The sequence below is a fragment of the Pituophis catenifer genome, unplaced genomic scaffold (genome assembly GCF_029215685.1).
Source record: "Pituophis catenifer annectens isolate HBS135680 unplaced genomic scaffold, rPitCat1.0.hap2 SCAF_1, whole genome shotgun sequence".
In the NCBI taxonomy this organism is placed as follows: Eukaryota; Metazoa; Chordata; class Lepidosauria; order Squamata; family Colubridae; genus Pituophis; species Pituophis catenifer.
This window is the reverse complement of record NW_027256881.1, coordinates 94,264,496-94,280,291: the sequence shown is the minus strand read 5'-3', so window position 1 is coordinate 94,280,291 and position 15,796 is coordinate 94,264,496.

The following is a 15,796-nucleotide window of genomic DNA, read 5'->3' as shown; positions in this document are numbered from 1 at the left end:
CCTTGCGAAAGAAAGTGCAAAAGAGGGATGGGGGCTCAGGGCGATAGTGCTAATCCGAGGAAAGCAGAAATTGGAAGAAAGATAACCTGAAGTGGGGCGATGCTGTAGGCACTTGCCAAATGGATTTCACCTGAGGACGGCGTAGATTTTTTTGTTTGAGGTTCCGGTTCTGTGCTCTTAACTCGGGAGCGAGTCTCCTTGAACGGAGTGGGCTGTTTTTCCGAGTGTGGGAAGCATTGTTGTGGTGTTTAAAAAGTGAGACCTCTTTTCCACTGAAGGCCCGCCAGCTCAAGAGAGATCTGGGATCTTTCTAAAGCTGAACGGTTTTTGAAAGGGAATTGGACTTCGGGTAAATTGCCACAGAAGGTGTAGTTTAGGAAGGCATGGAAAGTTAACTTACCTTCAGGGAGGCTTAAAGCAGAGACTTGGAATGGGTTCTTCTTAATTAAAACGGGTGAACGCTTTGCGATCGTGATTATAAAGTGGTTTCAGATTATCAGGTGAGAGGCTGTGCTTAGGGATTAAGTAGGGTATTGTTTTTAAGTGGGTGGTAAAAGCTCAGATAACCGGATCGTGTAATTTTATTGGAATGATGAAACTGCCTTGGCCACAGATTGAAAAGGAGATAACTAGCAAATCGGTCTCAGTATCTGACCTTGTGTGTCCGAGATTCCAACTACTGTAGTTTTGCTGAATACTTTGAAAAGGTGTTTCAGAGATGAAGTTCCAATTAGCCAAACGGTTTGTGAAGGTACCTTGATTGAATGAATTAAGTGGAACAGGTTGTGAAATAGTTTCCTACAATTGCAATTCTGTCCTATTTGCATGGGAGTGGATGGTTTGAACCTCTGCATAGAGTCTAGTTATAAATGAGTGAGAAAAGCAATTAACCTTGAGAACAGCAACAAATTTTCTAATAGTTGGTAAGATACCATTTAAGGTGCTTTATTTTCTCGGAATGACAGGTGGTTAAAAAGATAGTCTGGGAGAAGAAAATGGCCAATGGGTAGCCTAGGAAGGTGTTTCAGTGAATCCATCAACTCTCAGTTGTGTGTGGTGGTATCTAAATGTTGTTCTTCAGAATAGTATTTGTTTTGCTTATTTACATGCAATTTCTTGGGGGGGATGGTGTCTTAAAAGTATCAATATTTGCTTTTATATTAAACTGTTTGAAGAACCTGGAACATTTATCAGTAACATGTATTAGTTGGCTATTGCAAATCTTTATTTTCTTCTTTTGTTTCATGTAACCAAAAAAGTCAGCGTTCAGGACTTGTCCTATGGAATCAAGTAGAAGGATGAGTTAGTTCTTTGTAACCAGATGTTTCTGGGGAAAAAAGAGAATGCTATCAAAATGCTCTATTTCCTTCTTTGTCCCAGACATCCAATGTTATTGGGTTTGGTTTCCTTGTCTTTTTGGCTCAACATAGAAGGACCTATGCACACAACCATTAATTAATTTAAAATGTGCCAAAGTTTACTTGAGCTGAAATGGGACATGGCATAAAGTTGTACAGTTTCCCTGTTTCAAAGTTTATGAAATTGAATATAAGGCCAATTGTAAAACTTAATTCTTGAGTTCATGGCATTAGTTTAGCTCTCTTGACTCCTGCTAAGCAAACCTTAATAACATATAGCACTGATCTATTAAGAGAGAGAGAGAGGAGAAAACTGACGGTTTGATAGTTCAATTGCTTTATATCCTTGGACAGCTACGTGTTACATATATTCCAAAATATTGAATACTGTTGAGAAATGTTTTCTTCCTTATTGGATCGCTTTTCATTGTTTGCTCATGAATCATTTCACTATGACTGATCTGTGCAAAAACACTGATGCATATGAGCGTGTATTGTATTACAATGTTTATTAATTTTTGTTAATGATCCTGGAAAGGTTGAGAGAAACTTAAGAATGTTATAGGCTTTACTTTTTTTCAGAATGCCGTAAGAAATTAAAAATGTGTATAGGACAGGAATCTTCAGAAACATACATACATTGATTCAGAGGCATACATTAATTTATCAGGCTGTTTTAACTAATTGTGTTTTTCTGGTGAGTTTTTGCGTAGTTGCTAAGTGCATTTCAGAATTTCTGGACTGAGAAAGGCCACCTTCACAGAAAGAGTTAAATATAAAATATTTACCATATCCCTGTTTGTGGATTGTACAAGGCAATCTATGAATACTCTACTTTTAGACCAAATGTTTATGATGCATTAATTATATTGTAGTTGTATGGATGGAGATCAAGAAATTATAATCTTCCACTTACATGTTTTTCCACTGCATCTTCTGCCTTCTTTTTTCTTGCTGTTAAAAATTCATTAAGGGGAAAAGAAGAGCTGCAAATTGACACTTGATTGATAGTGCTGGTATGAAATCAGCATACCTAGGGGTAGCAAGGGAGCTGGACCAGGTCATCTCTGCATTCCTTCCACTAACACTGCTTGCTATGTATTCAGTTCATGATCAGTTGCTGAAAAACCCACCCCTGACAAGACAGATTATAAAATAAAACATAAGAAATAAAAATAGTTAAAGACAAAGAAATATTTGGAATTTAAAAGAGTTAAAACATTCTCAAGTTTGCATGCAAACAGTTTATCACGATTGCACTTTTTAAAAATGTACTTCATAGTATCAAGATATTGATTACTCAGTTGTATAATTGATCAAAATTTTACATTTTTATTTTTTATATTTTTAAAGATAACTAATATGAACTAAAAAATTAGAATAAAAATAATGTTAAGAAAAGGAAAATAGAAAAGGAAAAATAAAAATGAAGCAAAGGAAAATAAATAAATGTATAAACAATTTTATACATTTATTTACAATACAATTAATTAACGCTTAAAATACAACAAATGATGTCTTCTTCCCATATCACCTTTTTAATCTATGAACAAATCCTTGAAACCACCTTGTTCAGTCCTGAACAGCAAAAGTCCATTAAAGTTTACTAGAGATAATATATCTATTTTAACCTTGATCAAATAAACCAACTTCATCATTCTTCCCTTTACTATGAACAATCTTGATCTATTACTGTTCACGTAATAGCCTAGAATTTGATTTCATTTTTGTCTTTGTCCCTTATCATAGTATTCTTCAGAGCAAGTCTCTTTTGTAAATCAGATAAAATTATCTAGGTCACCATCTTGGTTTGTTATTTGTATATTCCTTTTAATTATTAAGACATCAGTTGGTTTCATTTATATATTCAATATAGCATCTTTTCTTATGTAATTTGTAACCTGTCATTTTAAAATCCACTTTCAGAACAGTCTCAATCTTGTCATAGTCTCTCTATAGAGCCAGACATTCTTAAAATTAACTTCTGAGGTCATTGTTCAAAGGTATCTTTCTATGTCTAATTTTATAATATTTTACCTCCTTTTTCATTGGTCGCATTTAGTCAAATTTCAGTATTCAGCATTTCAGTATTCTTCTCTTTTAATTGTAATCTTTAATTCCTTCTAGTTATCCCCACTTACAACCATTCATTTAAAGAACATTAAAAGTAATGATGGTGCTTTAAAAAGTGACTTAATGACTGGTCCTTACATTTACGACTTGTAGCATCCATGTGGTCACATGATCAAAATTTGGTAACTGGTATGTATGTACGATGGTTGTAGCATCATGATGTCATATGATCTGCATTTCCGACTTCACCAGAGCTTCCAACAAGTCAATGGGAAGAGTCAGATTTGCTTAACGACTGCAGGAGTTGCTTAACAACCATGGTGGTTCACTTATAACCCCAGCAAAAAAGGTGGTAAAATTGGGCACAATTAGTGATGGAAGTTTCAGTCCCATTTGTGATTTGTAAGTTAAGAATTACCTTAGTATCCAACCTTCAAAATTTCGTCATGTTTTTTAGAGAATTCAAAACAACAATATTTTCCTATTATTTTTATTATTATTATTATTAGTCATATTTCTATGCCGCCCACTCTCCGAAGACTCTGGGCGGCTTACACCAAAGACAGTATACTAAATAGCATATTGCCCCCTAACAATCTGGGTCCTCATTTTACCCACCTCGGAAGGATGGAAGGCGGCGTCAACCTTGAGCTGGTGAGATTTGATCTGCTGATCTGCTGAACTAGCAGTCAGCTGAAGTAGCTGCAGTACTGCACTCTAACCTCTGCACCACCTCGGCTCAAGGTGGGAGGTGGGAAGGATTCCTATAATTAATTGCAAAATGTTATTTCAAATCCATCTGGACCCTCACTCCATTTGTAACTTTCCAAAATCAAAATTCTAATCACCCCTTTGCTGTTCATTCCAAAGTATTTTTTTTAAAAAAATCCATAAACTTGTATTTAAAACTTCTTTCACTAAGGGTTGAAGGACACTCATCTGGTGCTGTAAGGCAAGTTGATCCAAAGCTTCCTAATAGCAGTTAACAAGCAATATTTAGAAGTGATTAGAAAAGGAAATATGCAAACCCAATATCTCTTTTGAGGGCACCAAATGTGATTTTAGCAAGATGGTTATTCCCTCATCTCCTAAAGCTCTAAGCCTTCCAGAGATTACTATGTTGCCATTTTCAGTAGCAAGTGTCTGAAGCACGTATGGATAACCTCAAGTCCTCTCCTCATCCAGTGAAGAATTACTGCAAACTCTTCATTCTCACCAGCTCTTCATTCTTTTAATAGTCTGTCATCTTCTGTTCGCCTTTTCTTCCACCTAAGTGGTCATACAGTATAGGTTTCTCTTTCCTTGTTGATCTGTTGATTTGTTTTGTTTTTGGTTTGTTACTTTTGCTTTTCTGCTCAACTGCATTTTGCTTATACTGGCTTTTACTGATAAGTTGCCCAGAGTCATTTAGTAAAATAAAATAAAGGCATTTTTGGAATAAACCAAAAGGCATTTTGGTAGAGTTATATATAAGAAATTGTCAAAAGAAGAAAAAATGCCTAAGAGCATGCTTCTGTCCATTTTGAGAATTGGGTGTGTCAAGAGAAACATAAAAGTTGAATTTGGTAGAAATTACTATTGTACCGTAGTAAAACAAAAAGAGATGGTTCGAGCAAACCGGTAGTAGCGGCACCTGGACGTCATCAAATATGCTCTGCGCATGCACGAGCGAACCAGTAGCAAAGGTAAGTGAAACCCACCACTGAACTAAGCCCAAACAAGCAGTACATCCAAAACTGCCTGGAATTGAAATGTTGCTGTAGGCTGAAGGATATGTCCAGCAAAACAAACTAGACATTTTCTGTAATTGTATAATTGCTGGGAAAGTGCAAAATGGTTCGCTTTTAGGCTGGAAAAAAAATTACGATGTAAATGCTAGGTCAGTGAAAAATGATGTTCTTCCTGTATATGGAAAATCAGCACAATATATAAATTACAGTAAAGTCTAATTTGGTTCAGTCTTAAGAACATTGCTTTGGTCAAATGGCTTGTGCTAAGAAGATAATATGTTAGGGTTGTGCTAGCACAATCTTGAAGGTGAATGTGATTATCTAGGCCAGAATTTATTTCCATCTAGTAGGGGTACTGCTGATTAGCAATCAGTACGTTGTCCGCATGTCTCCTGTGATCTGGCTGAGTGGACTTTCCACCTCATGGAGAAGCAGAGAGTTGAGGTGGGACCGACTTCCTCCGCTCCATTAACAAGGCATTCATGTAAGCAGGACACAGGCATGGAAGCTGCTGTTACGAGCGAAGCAGCTGTTCTAGTTTGGCAAAGAAAAGCAAGGTGCTTCATTCAAAGCCTCATTGAAATAGAACAACTCTTCAGAGATCCACATACTCCCACAAACAGTTATTGGCCTTATGTTCCAAGAAGTAATTGAATTATTTGAAGGAGATTTTAATGTTCTGCAAGTTACTAACCACTATGATATCTTGTGCTAGTAGATTATAGCTTAGAGATTGGAGATTAGTATAACTTTCCTGTCCTTGGTCCCTTGTCAGTAAGCTTGATTGTATCACCTTGGCTTCCAATTATGAGAATTTTCCACAGCATCATAATTTTACATGCTTCTGTTATATCATGACTGATACAGGATTGCTTAAAAAAAGTTAAAAGCCCTCAAAACTATACTCTTTTCTCATCATGGTTTATTTTTTTCTGTCCTCTCCCACATCTTTGGCTGTTGAACTCTAACCTTCTTGGGCAGAGCAAAAGTCTTAAATTTGGCAGCTTTAAGACTTGTGGACTTCAACTCCCAGAAGATGAAGTCCACAACTCTTAAAGCTGCCAAGTTTAAAGATCTCTGTTCTTGAGGAAGCCAGCTAGGTGACTTTAAGCCAGTCACTCTCAGCCCAATTCGTCTCACAGTGTGGTGATTGAGAAAAAATAGGAGTAAGATGTGTTTGCAGGCTTGAGTTTCTTATAAAAAATAACAAAAAGGTGAGACATAAATTAACGTCCACAGTATTCTATACAAATTTGTATAGAGATGCTTTGATAGGAGTAGTTTTATTTTTTTTATTTCTTTTCTAATAAGAAATCAGGTTTAGAATTTCCCTTTTTAGTAGAAGCTGTACGTTGATTTCAGTGTCTCCACTAGATATTTGTCATTTAGTGATTATCCGCAGAGACTCTATATGTGTTTTATTTTAAAAATGCCATTATGGTTCACTTTGTACTTGCCAGTGCTTAATGATTACACTATTAGGAAGATGTGAATCTCTTAAGAGAGTTGTAAAGTCTATTTTGTCATAGTGAAGCACCCTCAAGATGAAATATAGAGGCAGCAGGACCCATCAACTTCACTTCCAGTGCCTTCCTTTAAATGTCAGTTTGAGATAGAGATTCACTGTTTATTTTCTCCAAGGGAGAGAGATTCAAAGAACTTTTGTGTTTTTGGAGGGTCCACAACTTATGAGGGTGTATGTTGGTGAACAGTAAGTAATAAAACCATGTGAGCTACTCACTTTTATGAGATTATTTGTAGACTGTTGTATATTTTTTTCATGATCTGTAACCTTTGTATAAGGACTATGCAAATCCTTCAGACTGATTACTAAGGAATGCGTGGGAGAGCATATGCAGCACCTCTCTTTAAATAATTAAAGCAGCCGTGTCTTTTTCCAGAATCCCTTGGCTGCTTCAAAAGCTTTCCTTGTTGTCTCCAAGTGACTGTGCATGGACAATCACTTTGTTTCCAGCAACTAACAATTATATAAGTGAATGAAGCACAGTTACCATTTTTGTGGCAACTGCTTAACTGTGTCTTTAAGTATAGGTTACATAGAGACATTAAGAGGTGATAATATTTATTTCCAAGCTGTGAAAATCTTTAACTGCTGATATCTGTAATTTATATTTCTATTAAATGTACTGAAACAGTCCAAGTTAGAATTTCATGTTCTTTTTAATCTCACTTAGCTTGCAACTTTTTTTAACCATAATTCATTCTATCCTTAAGGATAATGTTATCCTTACCACTTTATTTTTGGATAATTGTACTTCTGTTTTTCTGGACAACATATTATTCTGATTGAAATATATCATACAAAATTGAATTCAAAAGCTCTAAAAATCATATTTGAATAATGTTCTAGGTTATAGCTTTCAAGATTAAAATTCTTTATCTTAGAGTACTAAACTGTTCTAAATATGTTTGTAATTTATCCCTAATTTAAAATTGACTTGGTAATTATTTTATAGATAGTTTTTAAACTTTATTGTGATTTTGTTTATTAGGCTTATGGCTCATCAGTCATTTCTGACTCCATTACTGGTCTCCAGAATAGTATGAGATTAAAAACAAACAAAACAGCATAAATACCACACTATAATAAATAATAGCCCATTGTAATGAACAATCATTACAGAATTGCATTTCAGGAGAAACTAGGATAACCTTCTCAGTCTTTGAAATCTTGCTGTTGAAATCTGTTTCAAAACATATTTCAATAAAATTATGGAAGATTGGTAGAAGCAGACCTGCCTGATATCAGGTGGAGTGCTTTTCCAGAGAAGGTGGGTAAATACTGACAAAGTCCAATCCCAGGATTTCTGCAGATGGCTTTTTGTGAGAGTTTGAAGGAGGAGAGAATTCCCTCTTCTGCTTCTCAACAAAGGATCAGAGATCATTGGGAGCAGAGGATCCTGTAATCACCAAATCCTGAGCCATGAAGGGCTTTAAGGATGACAACCTGCATGTTTAATGTATTTATTTTAGATCCCTTGGAAATAAACCAATAACCAGTGCAGTTCTTGAAGCAGAGATGTTACATGGGTAGATTGGCTAACAGCAGTTGAATTGTTCAACTGTTCATTTGCACTGATGCAATTTCTGGGAAGTCTTCAAAGGCAACTCCATGTGGAGCATATTTCATTATTCCAAACAGGAGGTGAGTGACAATGAGCAAAGTCTCTTGATCCCGAAATTGGTGCACAAGATGGATCTTTGTAAAGGCCCTTCTAGCCACAGCTGCCACCTGTTCTTCTTGATAAGAGCTATGAGCCCAGAGATTCCCCAGTTTACAAATTAGCTTTGCACAAGGATAGAGTATCTCCAGTTGAAAGGCTTCTGCATACAAATATATTAAGTCTTGTGAAGTCTAATGTTTATTCCCCTTTAGACACTCTAGCCTCCAAACATCAAAGACAGAACTTTGGCCACATCTTCTTCATGGCTCAGAATTGAGATACGTACAGCAATGGTGGGTTGCTCCCGGTTCGCACCGGTTCACAAGAACTGGTAGTAAAAATTTGTAGTAGTTTGGAGAACCAGTAATAACATTGGCTGGCCACACCCCTGAACCGGTCCCCAGCCCGGTCGCTGCTCGCTTACCCCGCCCACCACATCAGAGGCTTTTTTTTTTTTTTACTTTTAAGAGCATTTTTTCTACAACCTCTTTGGCCGAAAAAATGCTTTTAAAAGTTAAAAAAAGAAGCCTCTGATGATCGTGCGGCTCAGCTGGGATCGTCAGAGGCTTTTAAAAGCATTTTTTCTGCAACTCTTTTGCCAAAGAGGTTGTAGAAAAAAAAATGCCTTTAAAAGCCTCTGGCAATCCCATCTGAGTTGCCTGGTCGTCAGAGGCTTTTCAAAGCATTTTTTTCTGCAAACTCTTACGGTTGTAGAAAAAATGCTTTTAAAAGTTAAAAAAAATAGTTGGCCACGCCCACCCAGTCACATTACCCCCCACCAGGCCATGCCCACAAAATAAGCCATGGCCACAGAACTGGTAATAAAAAAATTTAGAACTCACCCCTGACGTACAGTAATTAATTGTCATCTATATACTGATTCAAATCTGACTTTATACCATTAGTTGATCTTGCCTAGAGGAAGGAGAATGTCAACCCCGGTGTCATCAGGATCCACAATTGGGGATTCGAAGGGTTGATGTCTACTCCCCTCCACTGATTGCAACCACTCACTTAGTTTTAAGTAGTGTCTTCTTTCTTACTTTCATAGATAGTCCAGAAGGTTGCCTTAATCATTGATATTAAACTGCTGAGAGATCAAACAAGTCCAAAAGAATTACATTTCCCTTATTGTAGTATTTCCATATATTGTCCACGAAAGCCTTCAGTGTGGATGCAGTTCTATATCTGAGTCTCTATCTGACAGAGAGAAATCTAGAGTCCTGATTTTATTAATAAAGTGATGGATTAAGCTTTGCACAAGGTTTTGCTTGCATTGTGGAAGGCAAGTCATGTTACATGATTTGATGTACAATGTCCTAGGCAAGTAGCAGAGCAGTTAATGATGGCAGGTTAGTTGTTATTGTAGACCTGCTTCTTCTGAAGCTTCAAAATGCTCATTTAAACAAGTAAGAGTACAAGTCTTGCTAACTATTGGAAGAACTTTATTTTCTTTTTAGTAGCTTTAGTACAAAATACATACAAAATACAACTTACAACAGTTCATTTAGTGACCATTCAAAGTTACAACGGCACTGAAAACTGTGATTTAAGATTGTTTTTCACACTTACGACCGTTGCAGCAACCTCATGTCACATTATCAAAATTCAGATGCTTGGCAGCTGGTTCATGTTTATTACAGTTGTAGTGTCCCAGGATCTTGTGATCACCTTTTGGGACCTTCTCACAAACAAAGTCAATGAGGAAGCCAATTTCACTTAACAACCATGTTACTAACTTAACAAATGCAACAATTCACTTAACATCTGTGGCAAGAAAAGTCATAAAATGGGGCAAACTCACTTAAACAAATGTTAGCATATGTTAGCACGTAAATTTTGGGCTCAATTGGGGTCATAACTTGAGGACTACCTGTACTATCTTTATCTTTTTTTTGTTGTGAATGAGAGTACAACCTTGTGAATTCCCATAAAATAAAGTATTTTTGTATGTAATGCAATAAATGTCTGTGCAATTTGGGAATATCATCAGAAAGTTTTAATTTGCAGAGAAGACAATTCAAGTATTTTTATATTACAGTACTTTTGTTGTAATTCGTGCATTATGGACAATGGCATATTTAACACAGAGAACAATAGTTTATTCTCTGTACACAATAAGTATGTTTTAGTGTCCACTTGTATAAGAGCTATGACATAATCCAGTTTTATTTGAAGTGTACAAACATCTTTTTCTTTCATTGTCATAATCAACATTTTCCATCCTTGAATCCTTGAATCTTCAGACTGCAGCTATATTTTACTATTGTATTTGTTTATTTAAGAAAGAAAAAGTATACACCACCTAATTCATCAGGCTCACATGGATAAGACGTAATTTGCAACCAAAATCCATATATAATATAAATAAAAACAAAAAAGCTAAAATACTTTGCCTTGGAGTTCTGGAGTTCCAAACATTTTAAAAGTACTAGCTTAGAAAAGTTGGCTCCTAAACTTTTCAAGCCCTGTTGTAGATTGCAACCTGCACTGAAATCTTCTGGATAATGGGTTAGTTAAATACTTTAACTATATATACATTTCTGCTATCCTATGAATGTTTAATTATAAGTTAGACATTTAGAAGAAATCCAAATCTCTTCAAAAGATTGTATCACCCAGGAATGTAGAGATTTCATGTGTACATATTGCTTCAGCTTTCTTGTTTAGCATATCTTGCTAGCAGGTGTCGCCAGTGATGGGTTTCACTTACCTCTGCTACCAGTTCGCTACGTGTGCGCAGAGCATATTTGATGACGTCCGGGTGGGTGGGCAGAGCCTCCTGCCACCGCTGCTACTGGTTCGACCGAACCGGGGCGAACTGTTAGCAACCCACCACTGGGTGTGGCTCACAATGTGGATGGCTGTGACTATGGTTGTGATACGGGAACTGGAACTGGAACTTGCTAGCCTCTTTGTTTTGTAAGCAAGAACCAGAGTCATTGCTCTTAAAGGTGCATATTCAGTGGCACTGACTCCTTGTGTTTGTATGTATGTGTTTTCCAAAACTTTTATTAAATTTCAAAATAAGATAAAATACAAAGACACAGGCAAAAACGTTTATTTAAGCACCACATGGTGTGGTTGTCTTATTCTGTGAAATGTATTTTCTTTATTCTTTTTAAATATAAGCTTCCTAGAGTCTTCCTGTAAGCTTCCTAGAGTCACTTGGCAAGTGGATAGATTTTAAACCAACATAATAGTTAATGACCTAGAAAGTGAAGAATTTATTTTATGTCCCTTTGTTTTATTGATACCTAGAGGACATTCTCTTTTGACTCTATTGACTCTTCTCCTGGTGGTCTAAAGTTAGCTGGGTGCTAAGATTTGCTTATCCCTATAATGTATTTTCTGTGAATCTTTCTCTTATAGTTGCAAAACGTACATCATTAAACATTGCTTGGTTTTGATTCCCGGTAATGCTTGCAAACACAACACGCACACCACCCCCATGGGTTTCAACTCTGGCTTATTCATAAGGAAATAAGTGCCTGATGTGCATGTGATGAGTAGATTTGGAGTTGCTAGATTCTTTTTGGTCACCCCCACTGGCAGCATGATGGAAGGAAAACAATCAAATAGCATGAATAAGCAAACTAGAGCATGCTGTTTCCCAGATAAGTCGAAGCCTGAGGAATTCTGGATTTTCATTACATGCAGTAGTAACTCAAGCTCTGTTCTGTTACTTTTTTGTAAGTATAGTTCGGGTAGCGGCTTGTATTAGTATACTACTCTCAAAGTAGACAATGTCAGATCTCCTAGTTTTAAACATTTGATTCAAGTGCTGTGTATCCTTTATTTGCCCTCGATCAGAGGTGTCAAATTCAAGGTGTTTACATCTGGTGCATGGGGCCACCCTGTAAATAGTGAAGGACTGACTCACGGGGCCTCTGCCAATGAAAACGGAGCTTGGGAGGGCTGCATGCGCCCTCCCCACCCCCGAGCTCCATTTTCACTGGCAGAGGGCTACAGGAGGCCATTGTGGTTGAAAACTGATGTCGAGCTGGCCACTCCCACCCTGGCCACGCTCCCCTGGCCCCCCAAGGTCAAACACAACCCTGATGCATCCCTCAAATCGAGTGTGATACCCCTGCCCTAGATCATTAGAGCGCGTAGTATCTTATTGGTAGAACTTACATTTAAAAAATGAAAGGGCCCATCTTTTGTTTTCACTAAAAAGTAAATATTTATAGTGAATTGATCTATTTCCACATATATTGCACTTAATGCATTTTTAATATTTTCTTGATTTCAGTCCATCCATTACTTATGAGAAATATTTATCAGTTTACAGCTCTGTGAAGGTTCCAGCCAAACCTGCATGCATATCTTACCGTATATTTTTAGAGTCCTTTATTTTATATTTTTAAAAACTTAATTTTTCTATCAAACTCTCTTCTTGCATATAAAATTGTTGTATAAGTAATGACAAAAAGAAATCTCAGTGAGAAATAATATGATCTGCATGCAAAGAATTCCAACTTCCTAGCTTATTCTTTCTTTTTTTTTAATTGGGGAAAAGATTGGGACATCAGCATTTTATGTTGGGACAGATGATTGCTTGTTATTCTGGGGAACTTGAGTAGGGAAAGTGGATTTATAGAGTTAGGTGATGTGAATATTCCAAGTTTCTTTTTTGTACAAGGAGAGAACTCTGAATGTATTTGAATATGATGCCAGGCACAACATTTTGTGTAACAGGCAGCTCTTTAAAACTGCTTTAATCCTTAGCTACATTGTGGTGTTACAGTGTCTGGATCTGTGGATAGGGGAATGGAAATTGCATTATCATTTTTATTAACTTCTAAAACTTCACGGACTCGCTTGCACTGGAAAATGCAAGCCTTTTTTCATGTGAATTTATTTGTTTGCTTGATTTGATATAGTTCTAAACATAGAGCATTTCCCCCTATCAAAGCTGGTTTTGTATAATTTAAAAAGAAGAATACTATACTGTAATATTCCTCATCCATTTTAATGTGTGTATATGTGTGGGGGGGTGTTAAGTAGCCTAGGAAAGAATGGAGAAAGATATCTAGATTTCTTTTTAAGAGACTTTCACATTTCTATTCATGGCATAAATATATTGTGAAAGACTCAGACAGATCAAGCTTTATTCTTATTATTTACTATAGAGTAAAGTAGAGTTGCCTGGAAGTGTGAGATAGGTGGCAAATAAATCTAAAAATAATAATAGAACTTTACATCTCAGTGAAGTGCATTTGAACTATATATGCATTGTATACAACTGAAGCTTGTAGTTTTAGTATGGAATGGCAAGTAAGCTTGTTTTTTTTTAAAATGGCATAGGAAGATCTCAGATATTAAGAAACTTAAAATAGATAGCACTGCAAATATTTTTAAACAATGTTTCCAACTGTTTTCTTTTGGTATGCTTGTTTATATGACTAGAGTTTTCTACCTAAGACAAGACAGCTTTGTTACTTAATAAAGTATGCAAAATGTTTTGAGGAGTTTTTTAATGTTGTGAACTGAATTTTATGTTGAACAAACTGAATCTAGGAGATTATCAATGCCTCTCCTTGTAGGAAGCTGTGGTGTGTCTAATTTTTAAGAAGACTTCCTTGGAACTAATGGCACTTGATAGCTATTGCACATTTTACAACTTTCCATTTTTAAGCAAGATTATTGAGTAGGGTAGGGAATTCGCTGCAGAATGCAATAAGGGAAGCAGATTACCCGAACCTATTTTCAGTCAGCACTAAGTGTGGGCATAGGGTGGAAATGACATCGATGATAGATTATCTTTCTTGGGACCTTAAAGGGGATAGTGCATCCCTCTTGATCCTATTAAACTTCTTGGTAAGGGCTTTTGATAGTGGCAACCATGGTATCTCGTTGGATCTATGAAGGCTGGGGATTGTTTTTATACAGTGGTTCAATTCTTATCTCAGTGAGAAGTTTCAGTCAGTGGCAAAGGGAATTGAGGAAGAGGTTTACCTGTAGTTTAATCTTATGAGGTCCTTTACCATTTGCTGATTAAGCTTAACGAAAGTGCTGGGAGAGATTGTCCAATGGTTTAGGGTCTGTTAGTTGGATAACATTTACATTGACATTGCTTCCCTGGGTCTAGATGAAGATTCCATGGAAGCTTGTCTTAATGTGTTGTGGCTATGAGAATCTAGATGGGACAAAGCAGGCTGAAATGGATCTCTAGCAAAAATGATTATTGTTTATTCAGTAGAATTCTCTTTCAATTGCAATGCTGTGTTTCTAGTGGGTGGTACTGCCTCTGAGGTCTATAACTTGGAGTTCTTAGATTCATGCCTGCCTTTAGTTGATATACCCTTGCAGCCTTTCCTGGAGTGGGAGGCATGGCTACTGGAACTTCAAGCTTTATGAGCCATAGTGGTGCAGTGGTTAAAATACAGTACTGCAGGCTAACTCACAGTCCATTACCAGGAGTTTGATTCTGAGCGGCTTAAGGTTGATTCAGCCTTCCATCCCTACAAGGTTAGTAAAATGAGGAGTCAGATTGTTGGGGGCAATATACTGACTCTGAAACCAGTTAGAGAGGACTGTAAAGCACTGTGAAGCAGTATATACTGTAAGTCTAAGTGCTATTGATATTGCTAGAACCCAGACGTCTGCAATGTGATTTTACCTGGGATCAGAGGACATTGTCACAGTGACTCTTAGGCTTAACACTCTACTCTTTTGGCTACTGTAGGTAGGCTGTATAGGGCTGCCATTAAAGACTGAGTGGGAGTCAGTTCTATCAAGACTTGAGTTTGGTCTATCAAAAGTAAGCTACAATTTCTCCCAGGTAACGGTTAAGAGCAGTTGATAGATAGTAGGAATTTTATGGAATCATGAAATAGTGAGATTTCAGATTTTTATCTGAGTTTTAAGTAAGAGAACATAACTTTTGAGATGTAATTCCTTTTTGTCCATTTTTAACAATATTTGATGTGTGTGTTAATGTGCTAAGCAGCTTCTTCATAACTTCAAAAACCAAGGAAGATGGAGGAAAAAGCTCTGAGCCCAAGAATCAAAATCTACAGACTGCGATGGACTTCTTTGATGAATTCATTGCCTACAAAGGTGATATTGCAATCTGTCTAGTATACTTGGACCTGAATGTTGATGAAGATAAAGATCTAGAACCAAATTGTAGGAAGCTTAGTTTCAGTCCACTATAGGTACACTGTCCCAGCCATACAGCTTGGTTAATAAAATAATATTAAATATTCAAGAATGAATAAATTTTATGTTGAATTATGTTAATCAAAATAGCACTAACTCCACTAATCTTCCTGTAAAAATCAAAATAAATAAATAGGTTTTATTCCATTGAAATTCAGTACCTTTCATGTGAAGGAGGACTGAAATCTAAAATGTCCATATCTTTCAGTCAAAACTATGCTTAATAAGTACTTCAATTTCAGAAGCTTTGGAATGAATTAATAACTGTTTAACACTAATAAAT